At 38.1% G+C, this 20,494-nt stretch overlaps 1 protein-coding gene across 3 annotated transcripts in view; it reads right to left on the minus strand.

Moving 5' to 3' along the window:
- The window catches only part of LOC129569894 (myb-like protein I), a 94,009-nt gene that overhangs the window by 17,715 nt on the left and 55,800 nt on the right, over window positions 1-20,494 (minus strand). For all 3 annotated transcript variants that reach the window (XM_055449119.1, XM_055449120.1, XM_055449118.1), the window contains exon 3: window positions 7,846-7,951. The gene's annotated coding sequence lies outside the window, so the exon portion shown is untranslated. The remainder of the gene's footprint in view (window positions 1-7,845; window positions 7,952-20,494) is intronic.

The raw sequence follows: 20,494 nt of genomic DNA on the forward strand, positions 1-20,494 counted from the left end.
GACAAACGAAATTATAACAATAGATCTTGATGAATATGAAACCAGTGGGAATCCCTGATTTATGATTTCATGATAAACTCCAAGATTGAAAGTTTGTCAAAAGATTTGGTTGGAGATTGTCTCACCCAAGAGTGAAATAGCACTAAGCGATTCCAGCACTAATACCACAGACACACGTTTGCTACTTATAAGTCCATGTCTACGCACAGGTTGATGTAAACCTCATGATGAGGTCCTCATCTCATTTTTTATTTGCTCTTCTCCTTGTCGTCGTCGTCGCCGCTAATATTTACCCATCAAAAATATCGAATTTCGATTTGGCGTCTTGTGATGGATGCGTGAACGTGAGTCGTTCACAAAGCAAAACGACCGCATTCGATAAAAACCAAAATTCATTATTATTGGCTATTATGCGCGCGCAAAAAAAAATCAATATTCCATTTCACATACCACAATGAATTTCAGAATGATACATTTTTTTCACGCTTCGAATGGTCGGCGCTTTTGAGAATACAAAATAATCGAATTCGACACGCGTATTCAGAATTAAGATCAAATTAATGAGCGCTCTACACACACACACACACACACAAAATATAATAAATGGTAAACGATTGGGAAAATTTCTGGGATTTTTTTCTCTCTCTCTCTTTCGTGTTTTTTGCGCCACTTCGGCATTCTTTAGCTTAAATTGTTGATGTTGTTATAATGGCTGTGAAATATGCGTGGCAGAGTTTTGGCAAAAATTAAGGAAAACCAAGCAGCTTTCGCGCAATATTTTCAAAGCAACGAGAAAAACGGTCGAAAAATATACAAAATATAAAACATGCAAAGCACGATACGATGATTCATAAAGACGAGCAACATAATTTCTGTTCGAACGAGCATGGAACTTAGGGTCTGTCGCTTTCTATTGCGGCGTAATTATATCACATCTAAACATCCGGATGCGAGCGATGACGCTTTAAAAAAAAATTGGAAAATTTTTTTAACCACAAAACAGACGATATTTACACACACATAAACAGAAAACAACTCAAGAATGGTAAATGGAGCTGTTTTTTCTTCTTCTTCTTTGATTGCACAAGTGTATCGTGTCATAGCCAAAAGCAGCGCTCAATTTATCCGAAACCATTTATTTTAATTGTTTATTTTGACTCTTTGTTGTTTTTCTATTCCCCAGTTTTCCAGGTCTGTGCCGGTCTGTGAATGCGGCGAGAGAATGAATGTGTGTGTGCATTTGGCACCCAAGCATAAACACATGCTCATCCAACGCAACAAACAATGAGCAATCTTTGATTGTAATCAGTAGCCGTAAATAGATAATGCCGAGAAGTCACTAATTAATAAAATTGAAAATAAAAAAAAGTGGAAGAAGCGGCAAAGAGATGAAAACAAAGTGAAACACTTCGAAGAAATAAAGAGTGCTCGCGTGTGTATGGTTTCCCGCTGTCGACTCGTTGTTTGGACTTTAAACCGTGTGAGCATGAGCATTGATTTGAAAACTATGCTTCATTGTTGATAAATAAGAGTGCGCGCAGAATAAATTTCTTAATCCGTTGATTTACACAATTTTCTCTGCAGCTACTTTCCATCATCACTATTTTAGCTCGTTCACGTGGAATTAATGGTTGTCAAGCATTAATTCTGCATTATCATACACAAAATCTGTGGAATTACGGCCGCGGCCGATTTTTCCGTTGTTTGTTCAATCGCTCGCTACATTTTCCTGCGTTTCGATTCAGTCGGTGGCAAAATGATTTCATAATTGCTTTAGTTACGGTCAGAATATCAAAGTTCGTTATTTTTCCTCACCGTTACATTTCCATTGGATGGACCGCGACAGTAATAACCACTTCAATTTTTCTTGAGAGTGACTCGCGTATATGAATGTCTGTATGTGCGAACTCCCCGACGAATAGAATGAAAAATTGCAACGCGTAGGTGCCTTTCCGTAGCCAATTTTCATCGACTGAATGAATCGATTGCTGATGCTTGAAATAACTATCGATACTCGATGTAAGCACTGGCCAATCTTTTTTCTTTTATTTTTATCCAATGAATGCGAAGCGGATGAACGGCCGAACGATTTACAGTTATGTTACAGATGTTATGGTGTGCGGTATGTAATTCAGTTGAAGCGCATGAAACGCACATTATCCCGAGCATAAAACAGTTGATTAAACATTTATCCGTATCCAATCAATGGTGAATAAATTTCAAATGATTCGAAATGCAAGTAGCCACTAATGCTAATGAATTTACATTTTCACACTCGTTCACGGCGTTTACCGTGTTTCGGTCATGGAGCTTTCATTAAGCGAAGCGTCATACCATCGGGCACAAAAAAAATGTCTGCACATGAATGGATGGTGTAATTGATTTGACGCATACAATACAATGTCATGGATGTTGAAGCATCCTTTTAAACGTTTTATCCATGACGCAGATCTGTATACGAATTTGCTGCGATAACATTTGTGCACAGTCAAACGGACCGAATGGATTCACTTGTGTGGTGGTGAAGGAGAGTCAAAATATTTGGTTTGGCATGAAGGTCGTTTACATTCAATGTCTCGATATGAAGCCGAAAGCTATGATTGAAATTACAGTGCTTTTTTTCTCTCTTTCTGTTCGTGCCACATTCAGAGTACTAATATCTCATATTCGTTGACAGTTTTATGCCTATGCTGCGATTGTTAATTCATTTGATGTTCGGCTGGATTTCTTTGCGCTGTGCTTGAGGCGTTTGTTCTTATTTATCGCAGATACATGCTTTGTTCCCCGGCGAGAGGAGACCCCGAGTAAGAAAGAGAGGGAGAAAGAGAGAAAAGCGAACCGTGTAAGACGGTGTGTTACCATTCAGTTGCGAAATGATAAATCGAACGAGAAGAACGCAACGGTTCCAATAGCCTTGATATCTTAGGCGCCTTCTGCACACGACCTGAAGATAATCTTTAAGACGATGCACAAGTACATGCTCGTGTATTCATTTTTAGCGTTATTAATGTCAAAATGATCTAGTGAAATTAATAATTGTTTTTCATCTCGGTTCGTTCGCCACGGATGCTGCCGAGCGCACGCGTGTTTCATGTACAAGACACAACAGAAAGAAATGCTAAACATGAAATCATCTTTCCATTCTTTTTCGCCTTGGTGTTGTGGTGGCGGTGTGATGTTAAGTGTATTTCCTATGATGCGCGTGATTTATGATCATTTGATGTTTGTCTCGCTGCTTTTTATAATATACTTATACATGTGCTGCTTACCACCGCCTTTAGCCACAATCACTTCGCTGTTTTCCTCACAATGTTTCTTACGGCGACAAATAGTGAATGCATAAGAATAGACGTTAACACAAAGCCTAACGTCGGCAAGCAATTACAATATTAAAAGTCAACGGAATTTTCGTTCGAGGCGTAAATGTTAGATCTCAAGATATGGATGTGGAGCTATGAAGATGTGCAAAATAATATTTGCATGTATAAGATGAGCCGCCGTTTTAGCACGACAAAACTGTATGTAACATTCATAAATACATGAGATTCAAAACCATGCAAGCAAGACAAAATGAAAGAAGTGCCGTTTTATCACCAATAATTCTTACTTGCTAACTGCTCACCAGTCTGTGTATCGCATTGCATGGTGCGCGTAAAAATGATCCATTTTGACATTTAAGAAATATTTTTACGCATTTATGTTTACATTCGTTAGGCATTTTTTGTGTGTGTGCGCTGCGCGTAGCACAGATTGGTGACAGTTGGCGAGGTTAGCACAGCTGAAAGCGACACATCGCCTTTGCAATTATTGCTAAAAGCGTGTTTGTTTTCGCTTTTTGACGGGATAGTTGAAAACATTCGTTGTAACAGTCGCGCGCGCAACATACAAATAAACTGCTCCAAAAATATGACACGAGTTTTCTGTTATTTTTGGATGCTTCGTTCATGTTTCACAATCACACACACCGAGTGCAATGTTCAGCATGTACGTTTTGTGTGCCCTTCGTTTCTCACCATTTCTACTTGGTTTCATTGTGTGTTTTTTTTTATTTTCTTGTTGCCCACAAATAATCGTTTTGCAAGTGGCATCCGTGTATGAACTTCTACAGCATGTTTCACTTGAGTCCGACTTAGCTCCAACTACACACTCCGCACAAGAATGTTTCCCTCATTTTTTCGCGTGCTTTGCGATTATATTTATGATAACTGAAATGGCGCGACACATTTTGCCACAGCTTGAGAACAAACCGCAGATGACAAGAGAGAAAAAAAGCAACAACAGCAACACAGCGTAAAAAAACACACGATGGAGCAAAGAAAGATGTTCCAGATAAACTATTCGCCGACTCATGTTTTTGGCGTTTGGTTTGCTTTTTGAAATGATATCTTGAGCCGAGAGCCGGAACATGCATGCATGCGCTACTGCTGTGCACCATTCATAGGGTGTCAATGTGTTTCATTATTCATAGTGTTTTAATAAAATGTAACTTTGTTCTTGAGCCGAGCGAGCGAACGATAGAGAGAGAGAGAGAGAGAGAGAGAGAGAGAGAGAGAGAGAGAGAGACGAAGAGAGATAAAATAAATCTAATGGTCCGCACAATATGGAGACAATGCACATCATGCAGCCAGCGAGATAGTGGAGCTCACCGCTTGAATCTCACTTCGTGTAAACTCGCAAACAATTATTCATTCGCCGTCGCCCGTTGGAACAATACCAACAAAAACCAATTTAATCGCAAGTATAAGAATTGTAAACAGAAAAGTTAGACAATGCATTATGAATATATTAGCGAAAATATTCAGAAAAATTGTACAAATGCCTGGGCTCAACTTCACCATAATGGCGCTGAGCGGAAATGAAACGAATGTACCATAAGCAGCGATAAAAAAATTACACACATACACAGATTGAAGAGAAAGAGAACCATTTGAGCTCGGTGTAAAATGACATTTTTGCTTTAACATGAACTCCTCGCGCATAGAATCTCAACATCATCTCATGTGTGTATGTGTCATATGCGAAAAATCATACACCCGTAATGCAATTATGTGGTTCTATTATTATTATGTTCGGCGACAACGACAACAGTAAAAAAAAATGAAGAGAAACAGCAAGCGCACAGTTGCATATGTTTCGTGGAAAAATCCAATTTCATTTGCCATAACGCAATGTATTCCTCGTAAGTCGTTGAGGCTGAATGTTATGTTTGTATTTTTTTTTATTCCTCTGCCGTTTCGAAAACAAATGTAAACCTCTTAAAAATTGCGATATGCTTCAGCCATGCACTTTGGTCCGCCATGTGTGTATGTCAAGAGTACAAACGTTCGTTTGTTTAAGAAAGAAAAATGATTCAAAATTCAATGAAACGAAAGAAAAAAAAATACACAAACAAACAAACACAAAGCAAACAACCATCGCGATTTGAATGTGTGGATGGAATTCATTAGAGTCAGCAGCAACAAATGAAGTAAAAATCAAGATTTATGTACTTTTATAATTAAATTCAGTCGAGTCGCGCGACTATTTTTCGTTACTTTTCAAATGCAATGCAGCTATTTCCCTCGATTCACTTGATCATTGTTTGGTGCGGTGCGGTGTTGTTGCCTTGCCATTTGCATTTTGATTGTTTCGTCGGTTTTTACACCATTCGCCGTTCCGTATCGCGATTCTCTTCTCTTTCTTTTTGTTCCCGCTCAATCAGCACTTTTAGCGCTAAAAAACGAATCTAACGGTAACTTCTCTCCCATTCGCATTTGAATTATTATCGGTTGGTTTGTGGCGATAAATTGTCAGGTAGCGAGTGCATTTTCTTCCAAAATGATCGTTTAATGGTTGTATCACGATTGCAGATTGCATGTCAAATATTTACTCTTTGCTAACGGTAAATTAATATTAATCATTGAATGACCTCGTTTAGGTGTTTGTGAATATGTTTTTGAATGACATAGAACGTTGAAGCGTTTCAATGCTGCACACGACCAGCACGTACACAGATTACACACGAAATATATCATTTCAGACCAGGTTTGCATTCGTAATTAGCAGAAGAAGAAGAAGAATAAGAAGATAAAAAGAAAGCATTTTCGCCTGCGGCAACGGGGCAACGCAAGCGAAGAACAAATCCAGTGCTATCGACCAAGACAAAGATAGAACAAATGACTTTCGGACGAGGCGGCTGTGAAAAATGAATGTTTATTTTTGTTTGTTTGAAAGATCACACAATTTCAATACAATGCACGCGGCATTTGGTGTGCATTCAACGGAATGCAAACGTTCTTCTTGGGTTGATATTAATTAGTCGTCGGTCAAGCGGAATAATGTAACCGTTTTCTATTCGAGTGTAATTGTCATTTGGGCATGTTCAGATCGCACATAGATTTTTACCTTGCCTCTCAACTAACTACTCCCAGCGAACGGTGTGCATTTATCTGTGGCCGTTTTCTAATTTATTATCTTTTTTTTCCCAGTCTCTTTCACGTACAATACGTTTTGTTTTCGTGTTTGTTTTTGTTTGTTTTTTCCTTCCATTGCATTGGGTTCTAGCGTAAGTTTTTGCATTTGACTCTCTTTCAAATTATCGCTTCGCATCACAAGATTTCAGTTTCTGCACATTTAAAACCATTCACCTTCTGGATTACTAAAGTTCACGTTCACCTCGTTCGTTCATTCGTTTAGAACATCCTCGCTTTTATTGGAGTCATGATTATGTAAATCATTGTTTTGGTACAATTATCGATGTACATTTGTAAGCAATGTTTTATATGTTATTCATTCCCTTCCTCTGCAAACGCTATTGTTGCACATTGAAATGCGGTGTCCGCAGTGAAGAGTGAAATTCGGAGGAGGCAAGGCACACTCATAGACTTGTACACTTCGATTGTTATTCCAGCTATTGCGCATGCAGTTGAGAAATAGTTTAAAATCTGGTTCCTTTTCATATGGTAAATATGGTTAATTTGTTCGTATATTTACAACGAGCTCCGAATGTTGCTGAATGTTTTTAACAATCTTCGTCACTGTCAATAGTTACGCGTCTTTTTTGGGCTCGGTCCATTCTCTTTTCTCTTTCGGTCGGAGCGAGAGAGCGAGAGACGGTTCTCGTACGTAAAAGCATGCATGTTTAATGATTCATATTATTCCTTCGGAACAAATAACACAACATGTCTGATGAATTTCAAAGTAATCACACCGAAGGTGGAACAGACCAATGCAATGAATAGACGAAACAGTCTTTGATATTTGAAAATTTGAGAGAACAATAGATTGGAAACATGGAAACAACTTGAAAATGACAAGAAAAAAACATGTAAATCATTTTGTTGTGTTTGATTTTGTGTGTGTGTTTTTTTTCTTTCTTCTTGTTCGTGTTTATGTTTACTTTGTTGAAATCAGAGTTTGTAATGCAGGAGACGAGACCAGGGCATTGTTATGAAAATTACGAGGGAGATTCGATTTTAGTAAGTCTATGAAAATTAAATAATGCATACTAACAAAATTATTTCAATTGTAAATTTATCATAATAGGTTTTCTTCTCTCGAGAGCATCTTGAAGAAAAGCCTTGCCCATTCGGATAAGTTCTGCTCTTTTCATAATTTTATCAGTCGTATATTGTTAAGTTGGATGCTTTTTTTTCAATTTGTCTGAAAAATTTATGATTGGAAAATCATGATTAATGACTGAAGCGTTCAACGACTAAGTCGCAATCCCGATTGACTTTAACCGGTCACAAATTACGATTTCGTTTACATTAAAAATCAATCAATGGTTATCAATATCGATGGGTTTCCAATAGAAAAATTTCGTAAAAGATTTATATTCATTTTTTAGAAAGCTATCAAACTTACGTTAACCAGAAGCTTGTAGTTATTGGTCAAAGGTGATGAATATTGCAACAGTAGTTAAATCCAATGTTGAGTGATTCCAAAATGCCGGAAATCCATAAAGATCAAACTGAAAGTAAACAAAAATAACGTATGTTAAAATGTATCTTCATTTTATTTGGGGTCACATTTAATCTAATGGCAATGTTGATCAATTTAAGTGCTCGGAAAAAAGTGTGTCGCTGTCAAAAAGCGAAAATTTAAATCACTGAACTTTTCTGTTGTATTGTGAATAAATATTTAAATCAGTTAACGAGCCCATCGCGGCTCAATTACTCAAATTGCCAGACAAATTAAATGAATCAAATGGATGTCGAACTGAATCACATTAATAGATGTATATTCCGGAGTAGAACAAGGCGGTTCAATTCCCAATTGGATGGAGCGATGTTTTTTTTTCACAAATAATGCATAGGTATGAAGACTGAAGAGTCACGTGTCAAATCGATGCAGCGGCGAAAGCACAAATGGAATTGGTGTATGAGATATGACAAATGTACTGAATTTGATTAAAGCGCTCGGCTTGTGGTCGCCTTTCACGCTTTCTTCACTGGCATTCATATTTATTTCTTTATTTATTTTTGTTGTAGCCGATTTCTTCTCATATGATGAACAATTGCATGCGCATTGCCCGACCGTATGTTCAATGTATGTGCATTTATTTGAATAAATGTTTTCAATGGACTTTTTTTCGTCGGCGTCGTCTGCCCACCTCCATTGAAACCGAGCCGAAACGAACGACCGACAAAAGAATCAAATAAGAAAAGTAAATCAGTTTTGAAACCACATATTGTGTGCTACCAACATGGAACATTTTCTCTAAAACGACAGCCACGATTCATTGTCGCATCGGAACAGCAGAAAAAAAAACTTTTCAATATCAGTTTCTTCAGAGGTTGTCGATTTTTTTCCCTTTCTCTCTTTGTCAATAACACGTGTTCGATGCAATCGCCAGCGTTTGGCATTTGACTTCTTGGTCACTTGGTATGCAAAGCGAGTAATGGAAATGGCGACGATCTCGTTGCGCTGATGATATAAACCACTGTCTTCACGTTGATATTCAAAGTTTATTGATGTGTCGTGCCCAAAATGTGTGTGTAGGTGTGTGTGTGTGTCTGGCTTCCGATGCATATTGGTAAAGAGAAAAAAATCCAATAAGCAACATGTTCTATGCAAATACCCTAAGGAGAACTTTTGATACAGCACACACACTTTCTCTCTCTCTCTCTCTCTCTCTCTCTCTCTCTCTAGGTTTTGGTCTGTGTATCTGTTGCCGACTAACCGAGAAGAGACGGAATTTTGCTATGCAAAAGATGAAAAACTTGAATCATTACACATGCAAAAAGTGTGTTTGCGTCAATTGTTTTTCATCATTTGCGATTGGGGGGCCACATACCAAAAACCAGGCCATATGCTACATCACTCGATGTGTAATTTATGACTGACTCCGTGCGGAATGCAACAAACAAAAGAAAAGTATTTTCGAAGCGCACAACATTAGCAAACGTATGGCGAACGCATATGCCATATTCTGTGTAGCTGGTAAAGTTTTCAGTTTCAAGTGGCACAAGTAACATTCGATCCGATTACATTCCATGCGGCAGAGCGTTTGACTTTTTCCACAAATTAAATGTGCAATTGAAATTTGCTTTCAATCGAAAAATGTCCGCACATGTTTTGCACAAATATCAAACTTTTTTTCTCGTTGGGAAACAAAACATTTCCTTTTCGGGAAGTTTAGTAAAAATGAACGTCGTTTTTGGGGAACCTCTTTCACAGCACACACACAAACACATACACTCTCACTTTCCATAAAGTCGAAATGGCCTTTTGATTATTCGATGCTTCACCTCAATACATAGGTCGATCCAAACTAATTACATACATTTTGAGTGAAACCGCAGTCTGTGCAAGTTCCGACCGACATAAAATCAGTCAGCAACGAACGCAAATAAATCAAAATCGATAAATAATTGTGAAATACTCGATTGAAATCCATATGTGCTGCAGTACGTGAGCCGTTCAATTTTCATTTCGCATAAAATATAATCCTCTTCCTGATTCTACCGCTCTCGCTCTCGTTCTCTGGTTGAAAGAGGCTTTGCCTCTTCATCCATACCTCCAAGCTATAAGCAACTATTCAATGCAATGTGATTCGCATTTCGAACCATTTGTATATCGAGTGTGCGAGCAATTTTCGTTCGAACCAACAGCCGTAATCAATTTACGGGTTTCGAAAAGAAGCAGAATAACCCGCTCACATAGTAAGATGGAATCATTCGATCGGGCAATTATTATTTATCAACAGAAATAATCACAATAATCATGAAATTTCATTTAGTATTTACAACAAAAGTGTAGTACATATATGTAACAATAAAATTAATAATCGGTAGTAATGGGTCGCATTTAACATGGTTAAGACCCGATCATTGTTGTGCTCATATTTGTAAATAAACATTTTGCCTCGGTGAAGTGGATATAACCGGGTATTTTCAGCTATTCAAATAGACATAAATATTATTCTCGATATTTTTCAGAATGGGAATTTGTTTTTAATGCTTCTTTTCTGTATCAGAAGTCGGAATTATGATTGAAGAAGAAGAAAAAACCGAGCGCATTTCGTCTGGAATGCAGCCTATTGATTTTTAATACCCTGTTAGCTGCTTAACTCAGGCAATTGTGAGGAAAATTCAATAAAAAAGTTCCATCGAAAACAACAACAACAAAAACATATTTTTAAATGAAGAAAAAAATTCGAATAACTCCTTTAGTTTATTCGTTCGTCTGGTAAATATTTTTCGATATTTTCTGTTGTTTTTAATATTAGCTGTTTTTGCGCCGGGATGGATTCGTTGAATCGTGCTGTTTTTGTTTGCTGATGGTTGTATAAACATTGGCTCTATGTTTTGGTTATATATGTGTGTGTGTGTGTGTTTCGAGGCAATACTCTTGCTCACAGCGAACACATGTGAAAGAGAACGAACAAACGAGAATGCAGATATTGTTTATGTGTTTGTGTGTATGAGATGTGATAGAGAAAAGACGGCCATAAGACGACACACGAATGAAAAGAACAAATGAAATGACGACAGCTGGATCGAATTTTGTACAATGAAAATAAAAGTATATAATAAGACTAATAATAATCACAAGTTATGTATGCCCTATGCCGGTATGCTAGGCAAGTAGAGGTGATTGCATGAAACCGGAGCGAAAAACGTTGCAATCCCAAATGCAATCGAACAATGGAACGAAAAAGTCCAACAACAACAACAATAAAATTTCATGTAATGAAATGATAACAACATTGAAACGCCACATCAACAACAAACCCGACACCCGCAATCTGGTCCATATTTCGAGAAAACGAATGTAATTCGAAACAATACAAAATATTCCATATATTTCATACATTTAATAAATGCTTTTGTCTGCTTGTTTTTCTGCTATAAAATTCGTACGGTTGCTTCGGTCCGCATACATCATAGCCCCTGAAACCGATCGATTGGCCAAATAGACGAATGGAAAACGAAGATATAGATTGACTGAACCTTTTGTAGTCGATGCTTCGCACATTTCTTATGGTACTGGTGCTGGTGCGTCCACGCTTCCTTTGTTGTTGTTTGGCTCTCGTTCGCCTACTGAAATATTATTGCTCTGTCTTTTGTTATTCGTTTCATTTTTATTTTTGCAGTCTCAATCGATTTGTATTGTAACCTATTACAACCTGGCTTTATGCAAGCACTCTGGCTCGAAATGAAAAATGAAAAATGAGTGAAAAGAGGAAATTTTAACCAGCATATATCTGTCGAAACAGCAGCGTTTTGGTCAAAATCATAACAAATCGTAACGTTTGATGTTTCACACAAGCGTTGCAACACAAAAAGGCCAATAAAGAGTGGAATACAGAACACACACACACATTCGATAGATGGGCGAAATCATAAACAAACAATCCATCCAAATTGATTGGATGAAATGCAAAAAAAAGGGAGTGAGAAGACGATTTCTTTGAGAAAGAAGAAGGGAAAGAAATTAACTGCATTCGTTCGGCATCCTTTGTTCATTAAAATGAATGCCATAAATATTTTGATGGACAAAGAATCGAATGCAGGTAAATTACAAAATCATCATTACTAGATTTCCTTTGAAACATCAGGATATGCCATTCAAAATTACAGTTGTTCTCTTGTGCCTATTTGGCGAAACAATAAAAATCGATCGTTCCGATTTTATAGTTGGTTTTGATGGTATTCAGTGTGCAAAGAATGGCTCCGAATTTGTTGAACAGTTCCGAAGCATGTATGATATATAAATTACGATTAAATGCATCATTGATCGAAAAATTACACACATTGCACTATAAGTACTATATTAAACATCATGTTGTTCGATGAATTTCCTGTGTTGGTTTTCACATTCCGCTCGGCCGCTTCAAACAAATCTGATGCGGAAAATTTTCGGAATTTTGAATAGCTCAAAGGTAACATTGTTGGATTTGGTAACGACCAAACGAAAAACTAGAGCACACAACGACCAACGAGCGATTTTAATTTGCAAACTAAAATGCTGTTTTGAAAGATAAGAATGGGAACTTGTCCGAAAACTTAACCCACATGTGTGCTGAACAATTTATCGACCTCCCTGAATTCATCGGCGAACGACTTTTGTGCGGAAAGTTTTTGGTGTCACGCAAAAGTGAAAACACACACATACACACAACAGAACTGCCAAAGAGAAAGAAAAGCGAAGATTGAAAATTATGAGAAAAGTCAGTAACAAAAAGCAGTAATTTAGTATGTTAGGAGCAGCGATGTGAATGCATTCGTTCCACATTTCACAATGAGAAAACTGTTGCGGTCAATTAGAATTTCATTCCGTCCCTTCTTGCGTTCCTTTGCCGAGGAGGCTATGAGGTGCAGTAATACAGCGGCAAACACATACGACACATCGTGTTAAGGGGAGGAAACAAAATTTACAAGCTATTAAATTTTCAGTAGTCACTGAAACATTCATCCAACTTCGATTGCCTGGGCTGCCATAGCTCGATGCATGCAAGTGATTTGGAGTGCAAGACAAAAAAGAGCCGTGCTTCAAACGAACTTTCTTTGTGTAAACTTTTTCAACTACTTATTGCAGACGATAAACTTATAGCTGGACTTAACGACCAAGATAACGCACTTACTCTCTCTCTCTCTCTTTCTTCTTCAATCTTCCATTCTCAGAGACACTGAAAGCGTCCGCATACAACTGATTATGCATCAAATACATAGTCTCTTGAGCGACTGCAAAGTTTTCGATTTCAATGGAAGTGGATCACACAAACGAATAAAACGGCAGAGTCAACTATGGTCGCACCAGCACACGCTCACCGCTTAACGCTATTACCATCCTCTCAACACATTGCTCTCGTTCAATCGTTCACTTTCAAAGTTTTTCTCTCCATTCTTTCTTCGTCTCTGAGCTGTTGTAATTCTATAAGTTCTAATTGGATGATGCAATTAGAATACGGTTTAAGCTAATTCAAATTCAAAAAGTTCCGATAAGAATGTGGCATTTGGTAAATGCGAAACTTTGTTCCGTATGTTTTTTAGAATCCTTGCGAATCAGTTCAGTTCAGTGTTCAGTTTTGGTTCTTTTACGAGACTTGAATCGTTCCATTGCAAAAAGTGAGCTAACGGCCAATTACTCCAAATGAAACTTGGCTACTTTCACCATTTTGTTAAACAAACTCTTCATTTTCGGTTATGCGAACACAGATTTTTATGGCTTTGCTCAAGCTGTGCACCAAAATTATAATCTACATGAATTTTCCATCAATTTCTCCGCTGATGGTAATGGTGACGGCGCAGCAGCAACAGCAGCATCCAAACCCGTATGAACGGATGAGCGAACCTATTATCGATCAGTTTTATTTATATTCGGCACGTTTGTTGAGATAAGGCTGTTGTGGAAAATCGGTCACATTTGGGAAAAGATTGTGTCAGTGTGCCGGCGGCTATCCAAACTGATTCCCCCGAAATATATTTAGATTATATTTGGAGCTGAATCCAGCCTCTCGACGCCACCAAAATGCCAGTCGATTCGAACAATATGTACGCAATTCAAACAGATAACGTAATCGTATCTCGAATAACCTTATTATCGTAAGGTCAATTGGTTGCCAGTAGTTTCACCATTTCTCTCATGTTGGTTTGTGTCACACACAGTTCGAGGCCATTTGGGACCGAGGTTTTCGATTTCGATTCATTCTTATTATTATTATCGCCCGAAGTGTTTGACCAAAACTTCGAAATAAGCGCAATCAATTTTAATTCTTGTTTTCCCATTCGTTTTCGAAAACACTCTTTTCCTATTTATGGCTCACAGAAAAGTTTTCAATTTTGTTACTTGTTGCACGTACATAATTTCTCTCCTTGAGCCATATTCCCTTTTAGAATTGAGGCATCTTAATTTAAATCTCGTTTCTGGTTCTTTATTTGTATTTTTTTCACTTCGTGCGCGTGCAAGTCTCAGTTCGATTTTTAGCTCCACGACGACGAAAAGAGTACATTGTAATGTTGGTTTGCCGTTTTTTCTCGTAATTTTCCAACCATAAATTTCGCGCTGTCACAGACAAACAATGCGAAACATTCGACGCATTTGTAGAATCGATCAGCAGAGCACATGTTCGACTATTTGTTAATGCTTCGTCACACAGCGCCGATTAAAAGAATCATTTATACCGAGCCGAAAAAGCATTTAGTCGTTGTTTGTCCCACACAAATAAGTAAAAATAATGACACAAACTGAGATAAAATGTTACAAATTATGTGACAAGATAAAGGATAAACGGGCACATACATTTAGAGTCAAGCTGAAGCGAGCAAAGTCAAATCCAAAGCCAGAACCAGAACGAAAACAACAAAACGGCCAAGAAAATGAAATTGACATATTGAAAGGAGCAAAAAAAAAATTGCGTGCATTTCGTAGGAGCGAACGAGCGCCGCAACGAAATGAGAACTGTATACAGAACAGTTCATGCGACATATCAACAAAAACAAATGAATAAAATCACAAAAATGGTTGCACAACCAATGAGATTTAGCGTATGCAATGCCGCGCTGTATGGAACATTGTCATGGCTCATGGGTGAACTAAACAAACAACAACTTAATATATTTTTATTTGGACATCGTTTATTGCATTTTGTAAGTTCGTTGTTTCAAATGTCTCGCTCGTTTTTCCCGTTTTTTTCCCTCTGACTCGATCTCTCTTTTTGTTCACTTTTCTCGGTTCGGCGCGCTGATTTCGCATCTCCCATCCAATTGTCGCTGATTTCATGGAGTGAGTCGATTTGATGTAGCAAGTTTTTGTTACACATTTATAATTGAACAAAATAAAGTCGACGAAAAAAAGTGAATGCCATAAATTGGCACCGAATCCTAGACACGTTGTGCTCCGCCATTTATCTTATTGTCTCGCCATTTTTGCTCGATTTGATCCGGTGCTAATCTACTCCGCAAAAGCGAGCTGGTACATCGTGTGCTGCGTTTTCCGGCTAAATAACTAACACTAAGTTTCACAGACGCTTCGATGTTGGTCATAATTCAAATTCTAAGCCATATTTCACACACACATACATACGTATGCATGTACAAACGAACACCAAAATTTACAGTATGATGTTGCGCCAGCGATTCAGCCAACAATGGCATTCATTCATTGACTTTGTGTCGTTTTTATTCCAACCATTCATTTACAAATTTTCATTTGGTTCATTGTTTGTTATTTGTCGTTGTTTTTAGGCTTGTTTTTTTGTGTGTGTTTGCATACAATCAAATTGCGGCTTCATGGAAGAGACATAGGAAACGAATGTGATGGAGAGTAAAAAAAGTGCATGCAAATGTTTTAAAAGTTAAATTGCAGCAATTTTTGTTTTATGTTTTATTTTAAACACAACTGTGTTTAAATAGAACAATAAAGCCAAAAATCCGAGTCTGAGACACTTAAACCCACTGTTTAACCGCAACATAAACTAGCTGAGCCACAGACAAAGAAGTTCTACTCCTAAGCATGTTCCATGTGTTTTGGCTAAAGTACAACCATTACAATAATAATGATGCTGATTTAGTTGCAGCAGCCAACAGCATAAACTCCCAACTGAACGTAGATGAAATAAATTTATGCAATAAAAATCCGGCAAATTGATCCCTGGAAAAATACACCGAGTCACAAATCACACACATTGCAAATACACACACGTTTACGTCTGACTGTTTGCCGGTTTCAAAAACATGGGACATTCATATTGGGCGAGAGATGCTGTGTGCGACACATTTGCCATCGAATTCTTGCCGGTGTTATACGTGCGCGCTGGCATTTTGGCAAAAGGAGTGAAAGAGCGTTGCTCACATAAGCATTACAAAGGTATTACTTATCTAAACATAATTTATACCAGGGTGCAAGTGCACAAAAACACCCGCCCGCAATAATCCAGTCGAGGAAATCACCAGTCACACACCGCACCGCACCGACAATTGAGAGCAAGAGAGCGGGAGTACATTTTTGGATTCGACATTTGTGTCGACTGCATGATCGGCTTCATCAGCAAACGACTCCATTCGAATCCAGGAATCGGTAAATAAACGATGCCAATAACAACAAAAATTACACCAGGCCACAAGAAATAAATTGCCGAATGTGCACGGAGACAATGCAAAAGTATGCAAAAAGTGTGGAGGGAAAAAAACACACCGAAGAAAGTGAATGAAAGCAACGGTGAAATGGTAATATATGCAATATACCCCGGGAGTGCGAGGGAGGGAGAAAAAGAGGAAAAAAACGGTGTTGGAGAAAGAATTGCTATTATTCACACGCTGAAAACATCTTTATGAAGGAAAAAACGGGCAATTTCAAATCGGAACGTATGCGACACTTGAACGCTATGAGAAATGTACGAATTTTAAAATTGCTCTGCGGCGAATGGAGAAAACAGCGCGGCCGTATCCTATTCGTACGTGAGTGAATGTGAGCGTGCGGGTGAAACATCGCTATACATTCCGGTATACCGAATACGTATGAAAAACGAATTCAAATAAATTACTGCCAATTATCTGATCAAAATGTGTCTGCTTGTAAAACACCCACAAATTGTGTGCAAAGAGCGAGAGGGAGAGATAAACGCGCATTTGGAATCAGTGCTGTTGCTGAGCCGTTGTTGTGTCGGCCGGTTTCCATTCGCTATCTTTATCTCGCATGCTATATTCTGATTAAGATTGGTACATGAAGATAATTGGCCATTTTGTTTGCCATCACCGTTAATATGTTTTGGCCATTGTTTGCGCCGTCGTTTTTTTCCTCGGTTCTCCTCATCCCATCTCAATTCAGTTCAAACGTGAAATCATTTACTTCGTTCGCTTTCGATTGATTTCAGTTTCATATTTCTCATAAAGTGGTTCGCTTTTTTTCCATCGTCCGTCTCGTTCGTTTTTCATCTGGTTCTCCGGTTGCCTTTTGTTTTGCGTTTAATTTATTGCGCATATAATTTGTTGTGTGGTGTTTTGGTTTTTATTGCCGATGAACTGTTTGTGTGATTATTAACGTCACAACATTCGAGTAATAACCATAATTAATGATTATTTATATGAGTTTTATAAGGGCACCTCGGACACATCACAGCACACAGTCCCATTCGTTTGTGAAGCGAGAGGCGCATCGCCAGGATCGTTGCCGCCGCCGCCTTCGTTGTCGATGATCCATGCAGTGACCATAGAACTCACACACAACCTGATCATCATAGATAGCGTATAAATGGCGTCAAAAGGCCATGTTTCCAGAGATATCGATATCAGTATGGACTAATAGGTTTGAATTGAATGCAAGAAAACAACGATTCGAACCGTCCATCGTTTGTATCAGAATCATTTTTTTTTCCTTCTTCCATTCAACTGGAGACAATTTATGGGCAATAATTTCATGGCGTGCTCCAAAGCATCGAATTTCGATGCTATTATCATTGCAGCAATTCGGTTCGTTCCCAGTCATTTTGTTTATCATTAAAAAGCATTTCATTCCCTTTTTCAACTCATATCGCATACTATCTATGCGCATGAGACCCCGGTATTTCTCTTGCTAGCTTCGTAGTCTTTGGTGGCGCGTCAGTGTAAACGTCAACAGTGGTTATCGCTCGCGCTTGTTTTGACCATTTTCTCGGTCACGGTTATCTTTATTACAGGTTTTTCGAAGTTAAACTGCCACCCGTTTTATAATGTTTTGAACCATTTTTCATGAACATACCTTCGTTTTTTTTTGGTTCTATGCATTTTTGAAATGTGTGTAACGTCAATGCTACCTACTGTAAAATGCGTATGCTCTATCTATGAACATCGACCGAAATACCTGAGGCCCATAACTTTCAAAACAAAAAAAAAACAAACCACTTTTTGTTTGTCTCTTTCGGATCGTTGAGCCCAAGCAAATATACGGAAATGTATAGTAAATATTTTGGTGCGATTCATTCTGTTTGCTGTAACTACCTATCATTTCAAGGAATCTCACAAGACGCTAATGCTGTTTGCTATCCAGTTGAGATTTCTTCTTACAACCGTACGAGCGCGCGCAATTTCGAAGGCAATAAAAAGTAATTTACAACACTCTACTGGAAGCGAAAGAGAGACAAAAAACAAATCGAACACAAATAAATAATAAAACTTATTATTTATCTAAAAAAAATCCGAATTTTTTATTTCGAACCTTTTGAACAGAGTGAGTTGAGTATGTGTGTGTGTTTTTTTTTTAAATCTCAGAGTTTTGTGGCATTGCGTGCGCGTGTGTGTATGTGTACAGTGTACAGTGTACACTGTATAGGGGCAGCATTTTATTATAAGTTGTTAAAACAGTTTTTCATCTAGGTTAACCATTTCTTTCAGTTGTTTGCTGGAGTTTGAAGTTTTTATTGTTCCCACTTTTGTTTGTCTCTATTCAGTCAAAGTATTATCCAGAAAATAAGGTAGTTTTCTCGGCTTTGGAATGCATGCTTGGTCCAGTTAGGTAATTGCTGTTGAATAAGGTATGCTCGGTATAAATGAGCATCCGTTTCACCATTTGAGTGTCAAAGAAGCGTTGCATAAGATCCACAACATATAAACAAGGCACCAAATAAATGGACGAGAGAAACGGGACAACAACAACGAAATGAAACGAAAGGGAGATAGACTCCGATCGGTGAAATCATCTTTCACGGCACAGGTAGAAAATTTGGCACAATAGCGAACTGAGTCCCACAATAAAACAAGAGAGAAACGAGAAAGAAGAAACTGAGGAAAGGAAAAAAAAACAAAATCAATTACGAACCATGTGTGTTACCAAAATTTATCCAATTTACACGAATCGACTGTAATGATGATGATTCGCATCTTGCATGTGTGTGGCTCGCCGAGCGAACTGCACACAAATCGGCGTCATGCATTCGGGACCATGATTTGGTCCGGAATGGAACGAAACGGAACGTGTTCAGTTTTTCGGTCGTTTCGTGAACTCAGCATGTGCAAGACTATCGATTGCTTGCACCATCCGAGCGAGCATCGTTTGAAGCTCGCAAAGAAGATTCCTAATTTAGAATCATTGAGACTGTTTCGAGAAACGATAGCATCGGATTTTATATTCATTACGGTCAGCTCGGGCTGCAATTGCCGCAAATCAAAAAAAAAGATGAGTGATGCTGCTTAAGTGCAATGAACGAATGAATCGCTGGCTCGTTGGACGAGCGCATCGACGCTGCTTCGGTATGCCATTGTACTGAAGAGCCTAACTGGTGCAATGAAATTAATTGGAATTAGTTCTTTTATTTCAATTTCAAGTTCTCATTCTTGTATATAACTGAAAATTGCATGAAACTTTCTGTGCAATCGACACATGGTTCGGTTTGCTTGGTACCCATTCGGTTTTTCGTCTTCTGCTTGGCGCAGTTTTTTCTGCCCAATGAAATTCATATGCTATCACGTTGTGTAATTGTGCGAGGAGCATGCTGCTGCTGCTACATGCAGTACATTTTTCTTTTTGGTAAAGTGTAAAGTGCAGATGCATCATGCAAACCATCCGAAGTGACTGCATCTGCTGTTTCGCCGCGGTATGGATTTCGATTGTAAAAAGCATTCTGACGAAGAACGATCATTGGGGCAACCCAGGCTCACAAGAATAAATACCACAAAATTGGATTGCACTACACTACACTACACAGTGTGTTGATGTTATACTGACATGGATCCCACTCTATATACAGGCACATCGCAAGCGAGCGCATCGCAGCCTCGAAACAAACCAGTTTTTCGTGCACGTTTTAGTTCTTCATTCGTTTGATGATTCTTGCCGCTCAACTTTTTTCCCTTCTCGTTCCATTCTTTCTTTCCATTATTATTATTAAACAAAATTTAAACGAATTTCTCTTTGCTTGAAGTTTTTGTTTTGTTTCCGAAAGAAATGCTGGAGTTTATTTCTGCTCTTTTTTTGTCGGGCGAACAAAAAGAACGATAGAGCAAAGAGAATGAAGAATTTTGGGAAAGGGAATAGAAATGATAATATTTTGCGACGAACAAAAATTCCTATTAGACCTCTTTATCATTGAAAATTC

This window comes from Sitodiplosis mosellana, unplaced genomic scaffold (genome assembly GCF_009176505.1).
Source record: "Sitodiplosis mosellana isolate CC-2019 unplaced genomic scaffold, AAFC_SMos_1.0 Smas_scaffold_47, whole genome shotgun sequence".
NCBI classification, from domain to species: Eukaryota; Metazoa; Arthropoda; class Insecta; order Diptera; family Cecidomyiidae; genus Sitodiplosis; species Sitodiplosis mosellana.